The sequence below is a fragment of the Pinus tabuliformis genome, chromosome 8 (assembly GCF_031772625.1).
Source record: "Pinus tabuliformis cultivar Carrire ecotype Pingquan chromosome 8, CPIR1, whole genome shotgun sequence".
In the NCBI taxonomy this organism is placed as follows: Eukaryota; Viridiplantae; Streptophyta; class Pinopsida; order Pinales; family Pinaceae; genus Pinus; species Pinus tabuliformis.
This window is the reverse complement of record NC_142294.1, coordinates 1,331,247,894-1,331,259,739: the sequence shown is the minus strand read 5'-3', so window position 1 is coordinate 1,331,259,739 and position 11,846 is coordinate 1,331,247,894. Positions and strand designations below refer to the sequence as shown.

Sequence of the window (11,846 nt, the reverse complement as noted above, 5' to 3'; positions counted from 1 at the left end):
TGATAAGATGAGGAAAATATTATATAAAACTAGTCAAGAACTGGAAAATTCCACACAAGAGAGGACACTTTTCTCCAGGGAGATAGAGGATCTCAAGTCCATGCTAAAGAACCTAATAGAAAATAATGAGGATATGGTAAAGGGGACTGAGAAAGTTGTTCAACAAGTGGATGAATTAAACATAAGCAAGGACTCATCAAATAATGTTGATTCTTGTCTTCCAATAAACCAATATGATGAACTCCAGTCATTGGCAGTTGAAAATGAGTCAGCCGCATATGTGCGGAACTCAAGGGAAGCAATCATAGTGGCAGTTTCTGCAGGCGCATATGTGGGGAACTCAAGGGAAGCAATCATAGTGGAAATTTCTGTAGCAAATATATGGAATTTTGATGCACTTTTTCCCAACTTGCATGCATGGATTGGAGAGAAGCTTAAATCCTTGTAAAAATATGAACAACAGGTGCAAAAACTATTTGAAGAGATGGATGTCAAGCTTGGAAAAGAAGTTTGAAATTAATCTGGATTTAATTCAGGGATAGGTTACAGAGCTTCTCTTTAGTATTGCATTAAATGAGAAAAATCTTTAGGCTATGCAGTTAGAGCTTGAACATCTAGAAATGAGACTTCAAGAATCTGAACACAATAAATAATATTTAGGCCATCTCTCAAGTGATGAAAGATACAAATGGGCTGAAAATGGTTCTAAACTACCGAGGGACAAAGATCTAATTGTCAATCGGGAGAAAATGCTTCAACAGGAAATAACTTTGGCAAGATCCAAGCTAACTTTTGCATAAGAGAGGATAACAAATATTACTCAAGTAGTTGACAACTTGGGCTTGATAGAGATATCTCACAATGAGATGGATTTTTTTAGAAAGGAATCAGAGTCTCTGAAACAAGAAATTGCTCATAAAAATGGGAGATTGACACAATATAAAAGTGTGCCAATCAAATCCATGCAAAGAAAGTTCAGGTCTCTAACAAATTCAGTGCTCTTGTGACACTGTTGTCTGATTTTTCTACATTTGAAGAGTATTGGAAATCTTGAGAATCAAGGGAAAATGCAAAAGTAGAAACATTTGGTTCTCTTGTGAAGGAAAATATGGAGGAAATGTCTTTTCTACGAGTTGATAAGAAGGCACTAGAAATTGTGTTAAAGAAAACTATGGAGATTGAGGCAATTACACAAGCTAAGGTATGTGATTTTATAGAGAAGTTTCAACTCATTGAGCAACAAAGAATTGATGCTGAGAAGACAATGGTAGTTATTCTGTTAGAAAAGCAGGTTGTTTCATCACTAGATTTAGGATCATCTTCAAAACAAGTTTCTACACATTTTGGCAAGGTTGCATCCTTGTTGAAAGGTGAAGAAGAAAGAAATAAGCCCTTTTTGCCTTGAAAAAAAATCCTCAGATCAAGTAAAGGAATATTATAAAATCCTCAAATAGTCTATATCCCAAACTTACTTGGCAATCAACTTTATGGAGACCTATATGGAAAACTAAAGAGATTCCATTGTGCACTAAATGAATCTATGTTTAGTGGGAAATGCTACTTTGCCTATGCTCATCCGAAAGGTGATTTAGGAAGACAACTCTAGAAAGATATCTCAAGCACATTGGAATGATTGTGAAAAATGCCAATAGTCAGTTACACATAGCTATGGTCACAAAACTAAAGGCACTTTATAGTTTAAGATTATAACAAAGTTTGAAAGGTGTTAATCTACAAGATTTAGGGAGTCAATCACCCAATTTCAAGGTAGTTGAAGTTTCTTCAGATTGTAATGGAAAATACTAAACACCATCTAGTAATCCAATGATTAGTTCATTGTCTTTACATCTAGTTCATTGGATAAGACTAAAGTGATATTCAATGAACATAATGTAAATTAGTAAGTCAATGATTTACTTACTGCAATGTCCTTTTTGAGTTACTCTCTTATTGAGTTATCCTTTTATAAAGGGTAGAGAATGGAATTTTCTAAAATAAAAAATGGACAAAGATATTCAAATTTTGTCTATGCATACTGTTGATGTCATATATGTTATCCTATTAATTATTTCCACTTTGAGGCATGGGTATTTCCTTTTACATAACACCCAACAGAGGCTTTTCCAAGTGAGGCTATGAAGTATAGATCCTCTTTTTCACCTCAGAATTCCACCATTGGTGTATGACCTCAAAAAAATAGAGAGGAGAGGTGGTTGATGGAGGGGTTTTGTAATTCTTCCTACTTGCTTTTGTACTTGTGACAACTGATTAACTGGGAAGAGAAATCAATACTGATAAAGGGTTTTTGTAATTCTTCCTACTTGCTTATGAACTTGTGACAAGTGATTAATTGGGCAGAGCCATAAATACTAATACTAGTGAATCCCCCTCCTTATGCTCAAGTTAATAGTGAAATGGAGATGTTTCCATGAGTTATTGAGATGCATTTCACATAGAAATAGAGCCTAAGCCCCCATGTGTACACTTGAAACTAGAAGGGATACATGGTATCCTGAGAATGTACATTATCACCTCACACAATCTCCCTGCACTTTTAGTTAGTGCTTGCTAGCCAGTGAGGGGAATCCCTATGCAATTCTTGAGTGAAGAGTGAACTCTAAAGACCACAACACACTGCCAAACTATAATAAAAGCTTGCCATAATTCACTTCGATTTTTGCTCTCCTAGGTCATGATCTCATTCATAAAACCTCTGTGGCAGAGGGAGAGCTGAGGGTGGATTATAATCCAGTCATTGGCATACCATGCCTATCCTATTTATTTGTTCTTTTGGCTCAAAATAATAGACCTGGAATCTGCACTTAACATTAAAGAACAAACCAAATTTCAAATTTACATCTAAATATTTATATCAACATTGGGAAATGTGTAAGTCTGCGGTGAAAACACAAAAATATGCTCCCAAAGGGACAAATATGCATGCATAAAAGTAATAAAATCGTGTAAATAACAAAATTATGAGTAGTGACCTAAATGCGTTCAAGCTTGTGGGATATAGAGAGTAAAAAATTAACTACATGGGAGTACTTCCTGCTATCAATCAATTCAAAAAATCAAAGTAACACAAAAGACACCATAAACCAACGAGATATAGTTTTTGAATAGATGTTACCCCTTTAATTCCAAGGTATTAGGTACAAGGTTTGTGTAGGGGATACCAATTTCACCTACAAGAGTTCCCGAGGGTGTTCCACCACTTCTGAAGAGCCTTGGGCCCTAGTGTTTAGGGATAAAATCATGTGAACACAATGCAAGAAACCTCTACCTCTACTCTACACTCTCACAATCATTACAATTAAAAAAAGAGTATTAAGTGACTAGAATTCAAGCAAAATCACTAGTCAATAACATATTATCTCTCTTCACTATACTCCTCCCACATTTACAAAATAGGCATAGGAATATACAAAAATATTGCAGCTGTCAATAAAAGTAGAAAGTGCAATATGCTAAAGATGGCTCCTCTCAATAAGGGAGAAAGAGGCAATAAAAGGATCATAAGTCAAAATAAAGCAAGTATAAATCTACACCAAGTCATGCACTCTATCTCTTTGCTAAAAATAGGATACATAAACTACATGAGTCTCGTCGATTTTCTTAAGTGAATTCTGATCTTGTAATCTGATAATTACTTGCAATGATTTATTTAATTAAGTTTACTTATGTCACATACATCATTAAGCAACTATACATAGAAATCTCAACAGTAATGTAATAATGAAAGTAGGATCATAAAGAGACAACCATGCACACAAGGAGACACAATTTTTTTTTTTGGGAAACCCAACCTTGGAAGACAACCCAACAACATTTTCTAGGAGAAATTCCTCAGTTCAACAAAGTATAATATGATATTCATAAGTCAAATTAGGTCAAACATACCATAGATAATCCCACAAGTCAAACCTGGTTAGCACAACGACTTGGTCAAACTTCCCATAACAAATCTTGGTCAACTGCCTCAGAAATGTAGTCAAACTACCCATTACAGACTCAGTCAAAGACTCAGAAAACTTGGTCAAATGACCTCATAATTTTAGTCAAACAACGTCATAATTTTGTTCAAACAGTGGTCAATGCTGTTCAAACATCAGAAGACTTCGGTCTACTTATCCTCCTCCTCCTTCGCACAAGTGAACAAAAAACTGGTGTATTTTAGTGTTTTGAATTGATATCCAATTGCAGGAGGCCGAGTTTGTATTTATAGTGGTCTAGATGTGCCCAAGGGGCACGTCTCCTTGTGTTGGGCTGACATGACCATTTAAATTTAATTATTTTAATTTTTCTCCATCTTTGAATACTAATCATAGACACCAAAAATCAACAAGTCTCCCAACAAAGCCTTTCCAAGCCTATGCACTTTAATTTTGGGAGAAAATAGAAAGTATAATGAAGCCATTTCCAAAAAACACTCTTCTCAACCATAAAAAATTAAAATAGCTCCTCATACCATGCACTATAAATGAAGGAAAAAATAAGATTTCTAATCAAGGAAACTAAACAAGATAAGCCTCCTTGACCCATGTGATTTACCACTTGACCAAAACTAGCATGATTGTAACTAATTGGAACTCTTGATTAAAATCCACTAATTGGAACTTTTGATAAAAGTACTTCACGTGATAAAGTTGCAATATTGATTTTGTTGTATAATGTATATTTTGCTTGCAAGGATCTAGGGTTTAAAGATTGCATGTCTTAGAAAATCCCTAGGGTTTTGGATAATCAAAATTGAATACCTAGGTTGAATATCTAGGGTTTATAATTTAGGGTTTATAAACCCTAAGTGTGTCAGAATAAGAAAAATCTAGGGTTTATGGATACAACCTTAGGACTATGATTCTAGGGTTTGTATGGATCTAGGGTTTGGATATAAAACCCTAGCTAATCAGTAAACCCTAAGGATTAGGGTTAGGGCTTATGGGTTAATCCCTAGGGTAAATTGTTTATGGAAACCCTAGTTCCATGATGCATACCTATCAAGGCTTAGTAAAACTAATTCCAACCTCCATATCAAGGTTGTGATGGATGAACTTGGGAATCTGCTTCTCTATGTGTTTGACTCCCCAATGAAAGAGTTGGTTGTTGAACTAAATAAGAAGAATCTTGGGTTAATGCCCTATTTGGAATTGGAAGTCTAAAGTTTCCATTGGGCCAGGGAAGAATGATATCAAGATTCTATTGCAAGCCTATGATCATCATGTGTAGGCAGCTAATTGGGTTGCAAAGATTCTCTAATTAACTTAGAATTACCGATGATAGAAAAAGCACAACTAGTGGTTAGTTTTGGCTCTCCTATGATGAGAAGAATCAATGTTTTGTGGCACCTAGTTCTACTAAGGTAGGGTGTATGGCAGCATGTGCAAGGACTTATGAAGCAATTGCTCGTTGGTTTGTTTTGAGAATCTATATGAGAATCTAGTGCTCTATCATAAGATAAAGCATACTGGCATCAAGTATCACCACTTTCGTGACTTGATGTAGAAAGGAGTAGTGAAGCCCCAGTATATCTCCACTATTGAGTCCTTCTAGGATGAGTCCTAGAAGAGATACAGAGCTATGCTACTCTTGCCCAAGAAGTCTAGGCTGAGACCTAGAAAGGATGTGAATATCTACTATATTGATGCTATGGCACTCTATATGATTATGAGTCTAGGATGAGACCTAGAGATGCCTCAAAATCAATCTTTACAGATCAAGATGTTGGTTGGGAGAAACAACTAGGCTGAGACCTAGTCTGAAATGTGATTCAAGGCATGCTTATGAAGGTGGTCGAGATCTAAGTTTTTGTCACATGATCGAGGTATATGTTGTCATCATATCCCTTTGTCTAGTGTAGTCTTATCTTCTGCATATGATGAAAAAGGTCATCTCTTACTGAACATGATCAAGACACTAACAAAGGAGACATTGAAAAAGGTCATCCCTTATTGAGCATGATCGAGACACTAACTTAAAATAATCCAGAAACAATAATACTTTCAAAGATAAATATTCAACATAAGAGGTGAGGATTCTATCATGCACATGTCTCCTCATGGTTGGGTAGATATGACATTTGACAAAAGAGTACAAAAATTCCATATTTGTTTCCCAGTTTGTTCAAAATCTTAGTATCTCTGGGAAAGGAAAATGATATTTGGAGTTCCATCAATTCTGTTGGGTTGGATTTTCTTCTATTTATAGACTTGGTCCTTGGTTAATACCTCATATTATAAATAGAGGGACCCATTTCAAACATGTCATTGGATTGTGGTGATTTCTTGGATAGTTTGGCCTCTTTTCTCAATTTATACAACTAGTGATTCCATAAGTTAGATGAAATTTCAAAGCTACATATTGCAATTTCTTCCTCTTATTGAGTGGATTATGAAAGGAGGTTTCAATATGGTGGAATGGGATAAAGATAGAATTGGCACAAGACGAGACGCTAAGGTTCTTCAGGATTTATTAGCTTAATATCATGGAATGCAAGGGATTCTTAAAGAGAAGGAAGGGAATATTTGATATGGGGTGCCGCCCATTCTATTATGCTGGAAAATTTTCTATTATGTAGGAGTTCAAGAAAATTCAGTTAGACCTCTATTCTTTCTTGAACAAATTATTTTCAGGGGGTGTTACAGGGAAAAGTGTCTACACAGAACTGATTATCCCACTAAGGTGTGGTAGCTACCTTAGAAACAAACAAAGTAAAGCTACTTTTGTTTTTCCTTTATGAAATATAGATGAGAGAAGAACAAAGGAGACCAACCTCTGTCTTGCGCTTATCTCCTAGTTCGATTCCTCTCTCTCCTGATAGTCCTTCGCTACTTTCTTCCTTGTACACCAAGCTTCACAGAGTACCTGTAGGATCAAAGTAGCATAACACTATACAAGAACATGGATCTATAATCATAAACAATCTAGGATCAGATGTAAATTGACCATACAAATGCATAAAACATAAATGACACAAGAGTATGGAGGAAAACTTGAATAGCTTTTATTGATAATCAAGAAAGAGCCAAGGGAGTTACAACCAGTTGTTCTGACCCAACATCATCCTCTCAGCAAGTAAGCCCTTCTTCACCTCATACAAAGCTTAGATCACCCAACACTATGATGTTGTCTCAAGAAACCAACAACAATTCCTTACAAGATGCAAAATTCCAGCCTCCTGGATCTCTGGGATGAGGGATCCATATATAGATATCTGTAAGGGAGATGAGTCAGCTTTTGATTTGATTAGTGTCTTCCCTCTGATAGTTCTTGCTTCCACTTGGAGATTGATGATCTCTTACTCATCCTTGTTCGAATTCAGAGAGGCAAGTGTCACAGGAGAAGTTTCTGGAAGATTCCATGCCTCTCCACCTCGCGGATTGACACTGCCATTTGTCACTTCTCACCCATCACACCCCATAGAAGGGCTTTTTGAAATGCAACGCACCCACAGAGTGTACTTAGGTGAGATGCAACACACTTTGCCTATGAAGCAGCTGAAATGATCCTGTTTTCACTAGTTCTAAGCAGTTTTTCATGGAGAACTTCTGGGAGAAGCTGTAATCAGTTGACCTTGTTCCTTTAGGGGTTAGAACAACACTTTTAGGGACTTAGGAGCCCTTGGTTTATGGACATTTTATGCTTGGGGTTGCAGTGCCCAAAAATGTCTATAACAGGGGGGGGATTACTGTCACAATAATAATAAGGAGGAATTGGGAAGAATTTGTAGGTTTCTCCCTAGATATAGAGGTAAGATGGATGCACACTTCCTAATAAAGCAACACAGATTCAAGGTCAAATTAGGGCAATCTTCCTTATTAAAGAGCTAAATTCTTAATATGCACTTTATTGGCTCTGCACTCAAGCCAAAACATACAAAAGGTTTAGTTGAAAGAACAATGCAGTGCCTTGAAACTTTTTCTCAAGCAACAAGTAATGTTGTCGGTAAGATAGAAGTGCTCACAATTCGTCAAGATGGATTTCTAGATTGACTTCATATGATGTGTCACTAGTTGACTAGTGGAGATCGATGCTATGTAGATTTGAAAGTGAACTCCAGAAAATGTATCGTAGATATCTTCCACTAATTGGAACGTTAACATAGTTAATAGAAGTTTGACAACAGAAGATCTAATTCTACTGTTATTGCCTTCACTCCATCGATGTCTGGCTAAAGAAAATTAGATGAATTTTGAAGAGTTTCCATTAGGAAAACATAGAAGGAATGAAAGGGGTTCTTGATTATAAATTTTAACTGATATTTGAGTTATGTAATAGTCCATATAGTTGAACAAATATAAGAACCATTGGAGGGGAAGGCCCTTGGCAAATTCTAATTTCATGCCATTTTAGAAATGTTGATCATGTGGGCAGTATCAAAGGCCCTTTTAAGACAAGCGATGAAGTAGGAGGAGCTAGAGATTTAAACCTCATAGGTTTAGTTATTCCCAAAAATGATTTGGACGACATGAGTAAAGTATCCAAGTCACATTGGGAGTTCAATAGGACAATAAATAACCCATATTTGGTAGAGATATTCATCTAGACATTTCCCTTTACAAGAAAGAATATTAGTATTTGTGGGACAATATGGCCTTTGGTTGAAGAAAAGAGTGGTGAATAATCGTAACAATTGTTATTGCAAAGAAACAAGCATTTTGTTAGTTATGCAAGATTCTACCTGGATATATTTTCTTCAATATTTATTTGAATGCTCAGGTTTGAATTTAGAAGGATCGGAAATGGTTTTACAATAAACCAAGTCTGAATCTGTCAAGTTTATCTTTTGAGACTTGTTGAGGGACCCCATACTTGTGGGAATGGTTGCATCACTTTGGTCATCGCACTAGAAATTTAGTTCTATCTTGAGATAAGAATCTTTACCAAAGATATAAGCTTTCTAGATATTGGGCAGAAGGTTGACATACCACCACTCTCGGTATATATGAAGAGGGGATGCCTATTTAGCCACTGCTCAGAGTATTTATTGCTACTCTTATGTATAACTTGATGTATCTTTCTTCGCAATAAGGTAATATATGATGCATGCCTTCATAAAGAAAAAATAAAATAAAATAAGGGAATTTCAGTCTTCCATAGAGATTAAGAGAATCAAAAGGATTTGTCTAGATCTAGATCACAGACATAAGAATGATTCCAACAAGTTGACTTCAAGAAAAGTAGATTGATGCAAAACATTAAGTGAAAAGTGCAGCAATAGTTTGCAACTTTGCATCCTAGAGAACTTTAAGCTAAGAACAATCACCTACCTTCCAACATTGTTATCCCTCTTTTAACATCTGTAGGACATCGTGAATGTACCAACGCCCATGATAACCTCATTATGTTGTTAGTGTTACATTTAACTTTTGAGGGATCATCTCCTCCAACAACTTCATGCTCACAGTTCTGAAAAATCACAAAACACGTTAGAAGAAATACAACTTACTAGATAAACCAAAAACAACAAATTTTTGCCATTTGTAGTTATTAAATCATACTTGAATAAAAATCCTATATAGACATATTGTTTAAGAAAATAAAAGTATGAGGAGAACATAAAAGATTGACATGTGGTGGCTTAAAGATGGACCCACTATAAATTAAGAGAAATAAGAAGGCCAACTACAACTCTATGAATAATTTATTTGCAACTTGCAAGATAATCCACAAATAATCTTTGTTGTATAATATTTTTTGTGATTAGTTGTTTTAGTATGACTATAATTTAAACTAGGAGTCTCATAAGATTCATTGCATACAAAAAATATGCAGAAGATATGATAAAAGATTCAATAGTAGATATGTTGGTAAAATATGACAAGATATGATAAAAGATTTGATTTTTTAATTTATTTGATTAAAGCATCATTGATCTTGCAACTGCCAAAGACAACCCTTGCATCGCAGGAAGATACACACTGAGTAGTTTTGAAGTCTCCCTCCAAATATCGTTGGGATTCTCTATCACCTCCTCACAAGATGTAAACATTTATCCAACGCTTTCTAACATCCCAATCCACACGACACATTATAGGCACTAGATTTGTTTCTCAGATTGGTATATCTATTTTCTCTGGCACATTCAATGTATCCTTATAAATGCACTGTGAGCATGTTTTTGTTGTTATTGGTAAGAATTCATGGAGCAACACATCATAAAAATCATGGAGGCCAGGCAGATTAACAGGTCTCCAATGCCAAGATGAATCCTAAGGAAACATAAGCTCTATTTGAAGTAATGGAATCTACATCTACAGATGAAAATGGAGAAAAAACTATCCATGTCTCTATGTAAAAGGAACATGGCAGAGCTTGGAGTGAAAACAAGGGAACAACAATTTATTGCATGTTTCCAGGCTTAATTTTGGTTACAAACCTAATCTTTCATGCAGGAAAATGATTTGTTTCCAATTTAAATTTTCAAGCTCTTTATGATCCAGTGTTTCATGCATTAGAACATCACAATTCCTTTGGCTTTTTGTAAGTTGGCCCCCAATTTGGGGCAGTTGAGCCCGCGTGCTAACAAGGGTCTGACTGCTGAAGTTCTTAGGGATTTTGGTAGCTTGAGGGGATGAAAGGTGTTCACACTCTTAGAAAAATCTTCATGGGAGCATCCTAACAGATGTGGGGAGGCTAAATAGTCTCATGCATTTAATTTTAGATTTGAGTTATAATTCTTTCAAGGGACAAATCCCTCAGGGAATGGGGAGTTTAAGAAACTTGTTGGGGCTTGATTTAAGCTACAAAAATCTTAGAGGACCCATTCTAGAATCCCTTAGAAATCTAAGGACATTGCAGAAGCTGGATTTGAGCTCTAATTCCCTCACAGGCCACATTCCTGCAACTCTTGTGAACTTGAAAAACTTGGAGTTCATAGCTCTCAACAACAATAAGATTACAAGCAGATTCCTTCCTTCGTTGGGAAGTTTAAAAAGCCTCCAGTACTTCATAATAGATAATAATCCATTTTTTTCTCCATTTCCTATTGAACTTGGAAAGTTCAGAAAGCTCAAGAGCTTAGGCCTGCTAGTTCCGGGTACTTTGGTTCAATACATGTGGCTTATGACAAACTTTTGAATTGAAGATCTTTGAATTTGGAGAACAACAGGTTGTCAAGCATGATTCCTTCCATTATAGGTAATATTCTCACATGTACCACCTTAATTTGAGTGGTAACATGTTGTCAGGGGCACTCCCTTTCTCTTCATATTTTTTGCATAGGTTAGGTAAGAACATAGACTTGAAGGGGAACTCAGGTTTGTGCATCAATGCCTCCGAGGTTATGCAAAGATCTCAGTACTTGGGTGCGGATGTATGTGGAGATTTTCCCATCAAAGCAAAGGGAAAATCACCCAAGAAATCCATGGTAGTCACGCTGCATGGGGTGCACTGGAGAATCAATATGTACCTTGTAGTAAGTTGGATAGTATGTGCTTTACTAGCTTGAAAAATATATCTTTCTCCCATTCAAATTCAGTTTGCTTTGAGCTTGGAGATCAAGAAGTTGAAGGGCTAAATGCATAGATTGATAAAAAGCTCTGCAGAGATTAATGTCTTAGTTGGTTATTGAAATTATTTTCTATGCTTCATTTTTGTACCAAAAGTGTTGAGCGTTTAAGAGAATGCTTTACTAACAAATTTCTAGTTTACTTAGATTTCAGTGTTCTGAATAAAAATAGTGTAAACAACCTAGGTCATGGAATGTATGAGGTAGTAATCCATTGAGTAGAAAATATTACATTATGGATATTGGTGGATCAAATGCAAGCTCAATGTTGATTGGTAAAGTGGGTTTGCTTTGGGCTGAGTAAGTTGTAGCAAAGAGGGCAATGTGCTACTGAAGG

General features: G+C 35.9%; 1 pseudogene; it reads left to right on the top strand.

The window, feature by feature from the left end:
- The first annotated feature begins 1,108 nt into the window (after nucleotides 1-1,108).
- Nucleotides 1,109-11,449, top strand: LOC149240383 (uncharacterized; annotated as a pseudogene).
- The last annotated feature ends 397 nt before the right edge of the window (nucleotides 11,450-11,846 follow it).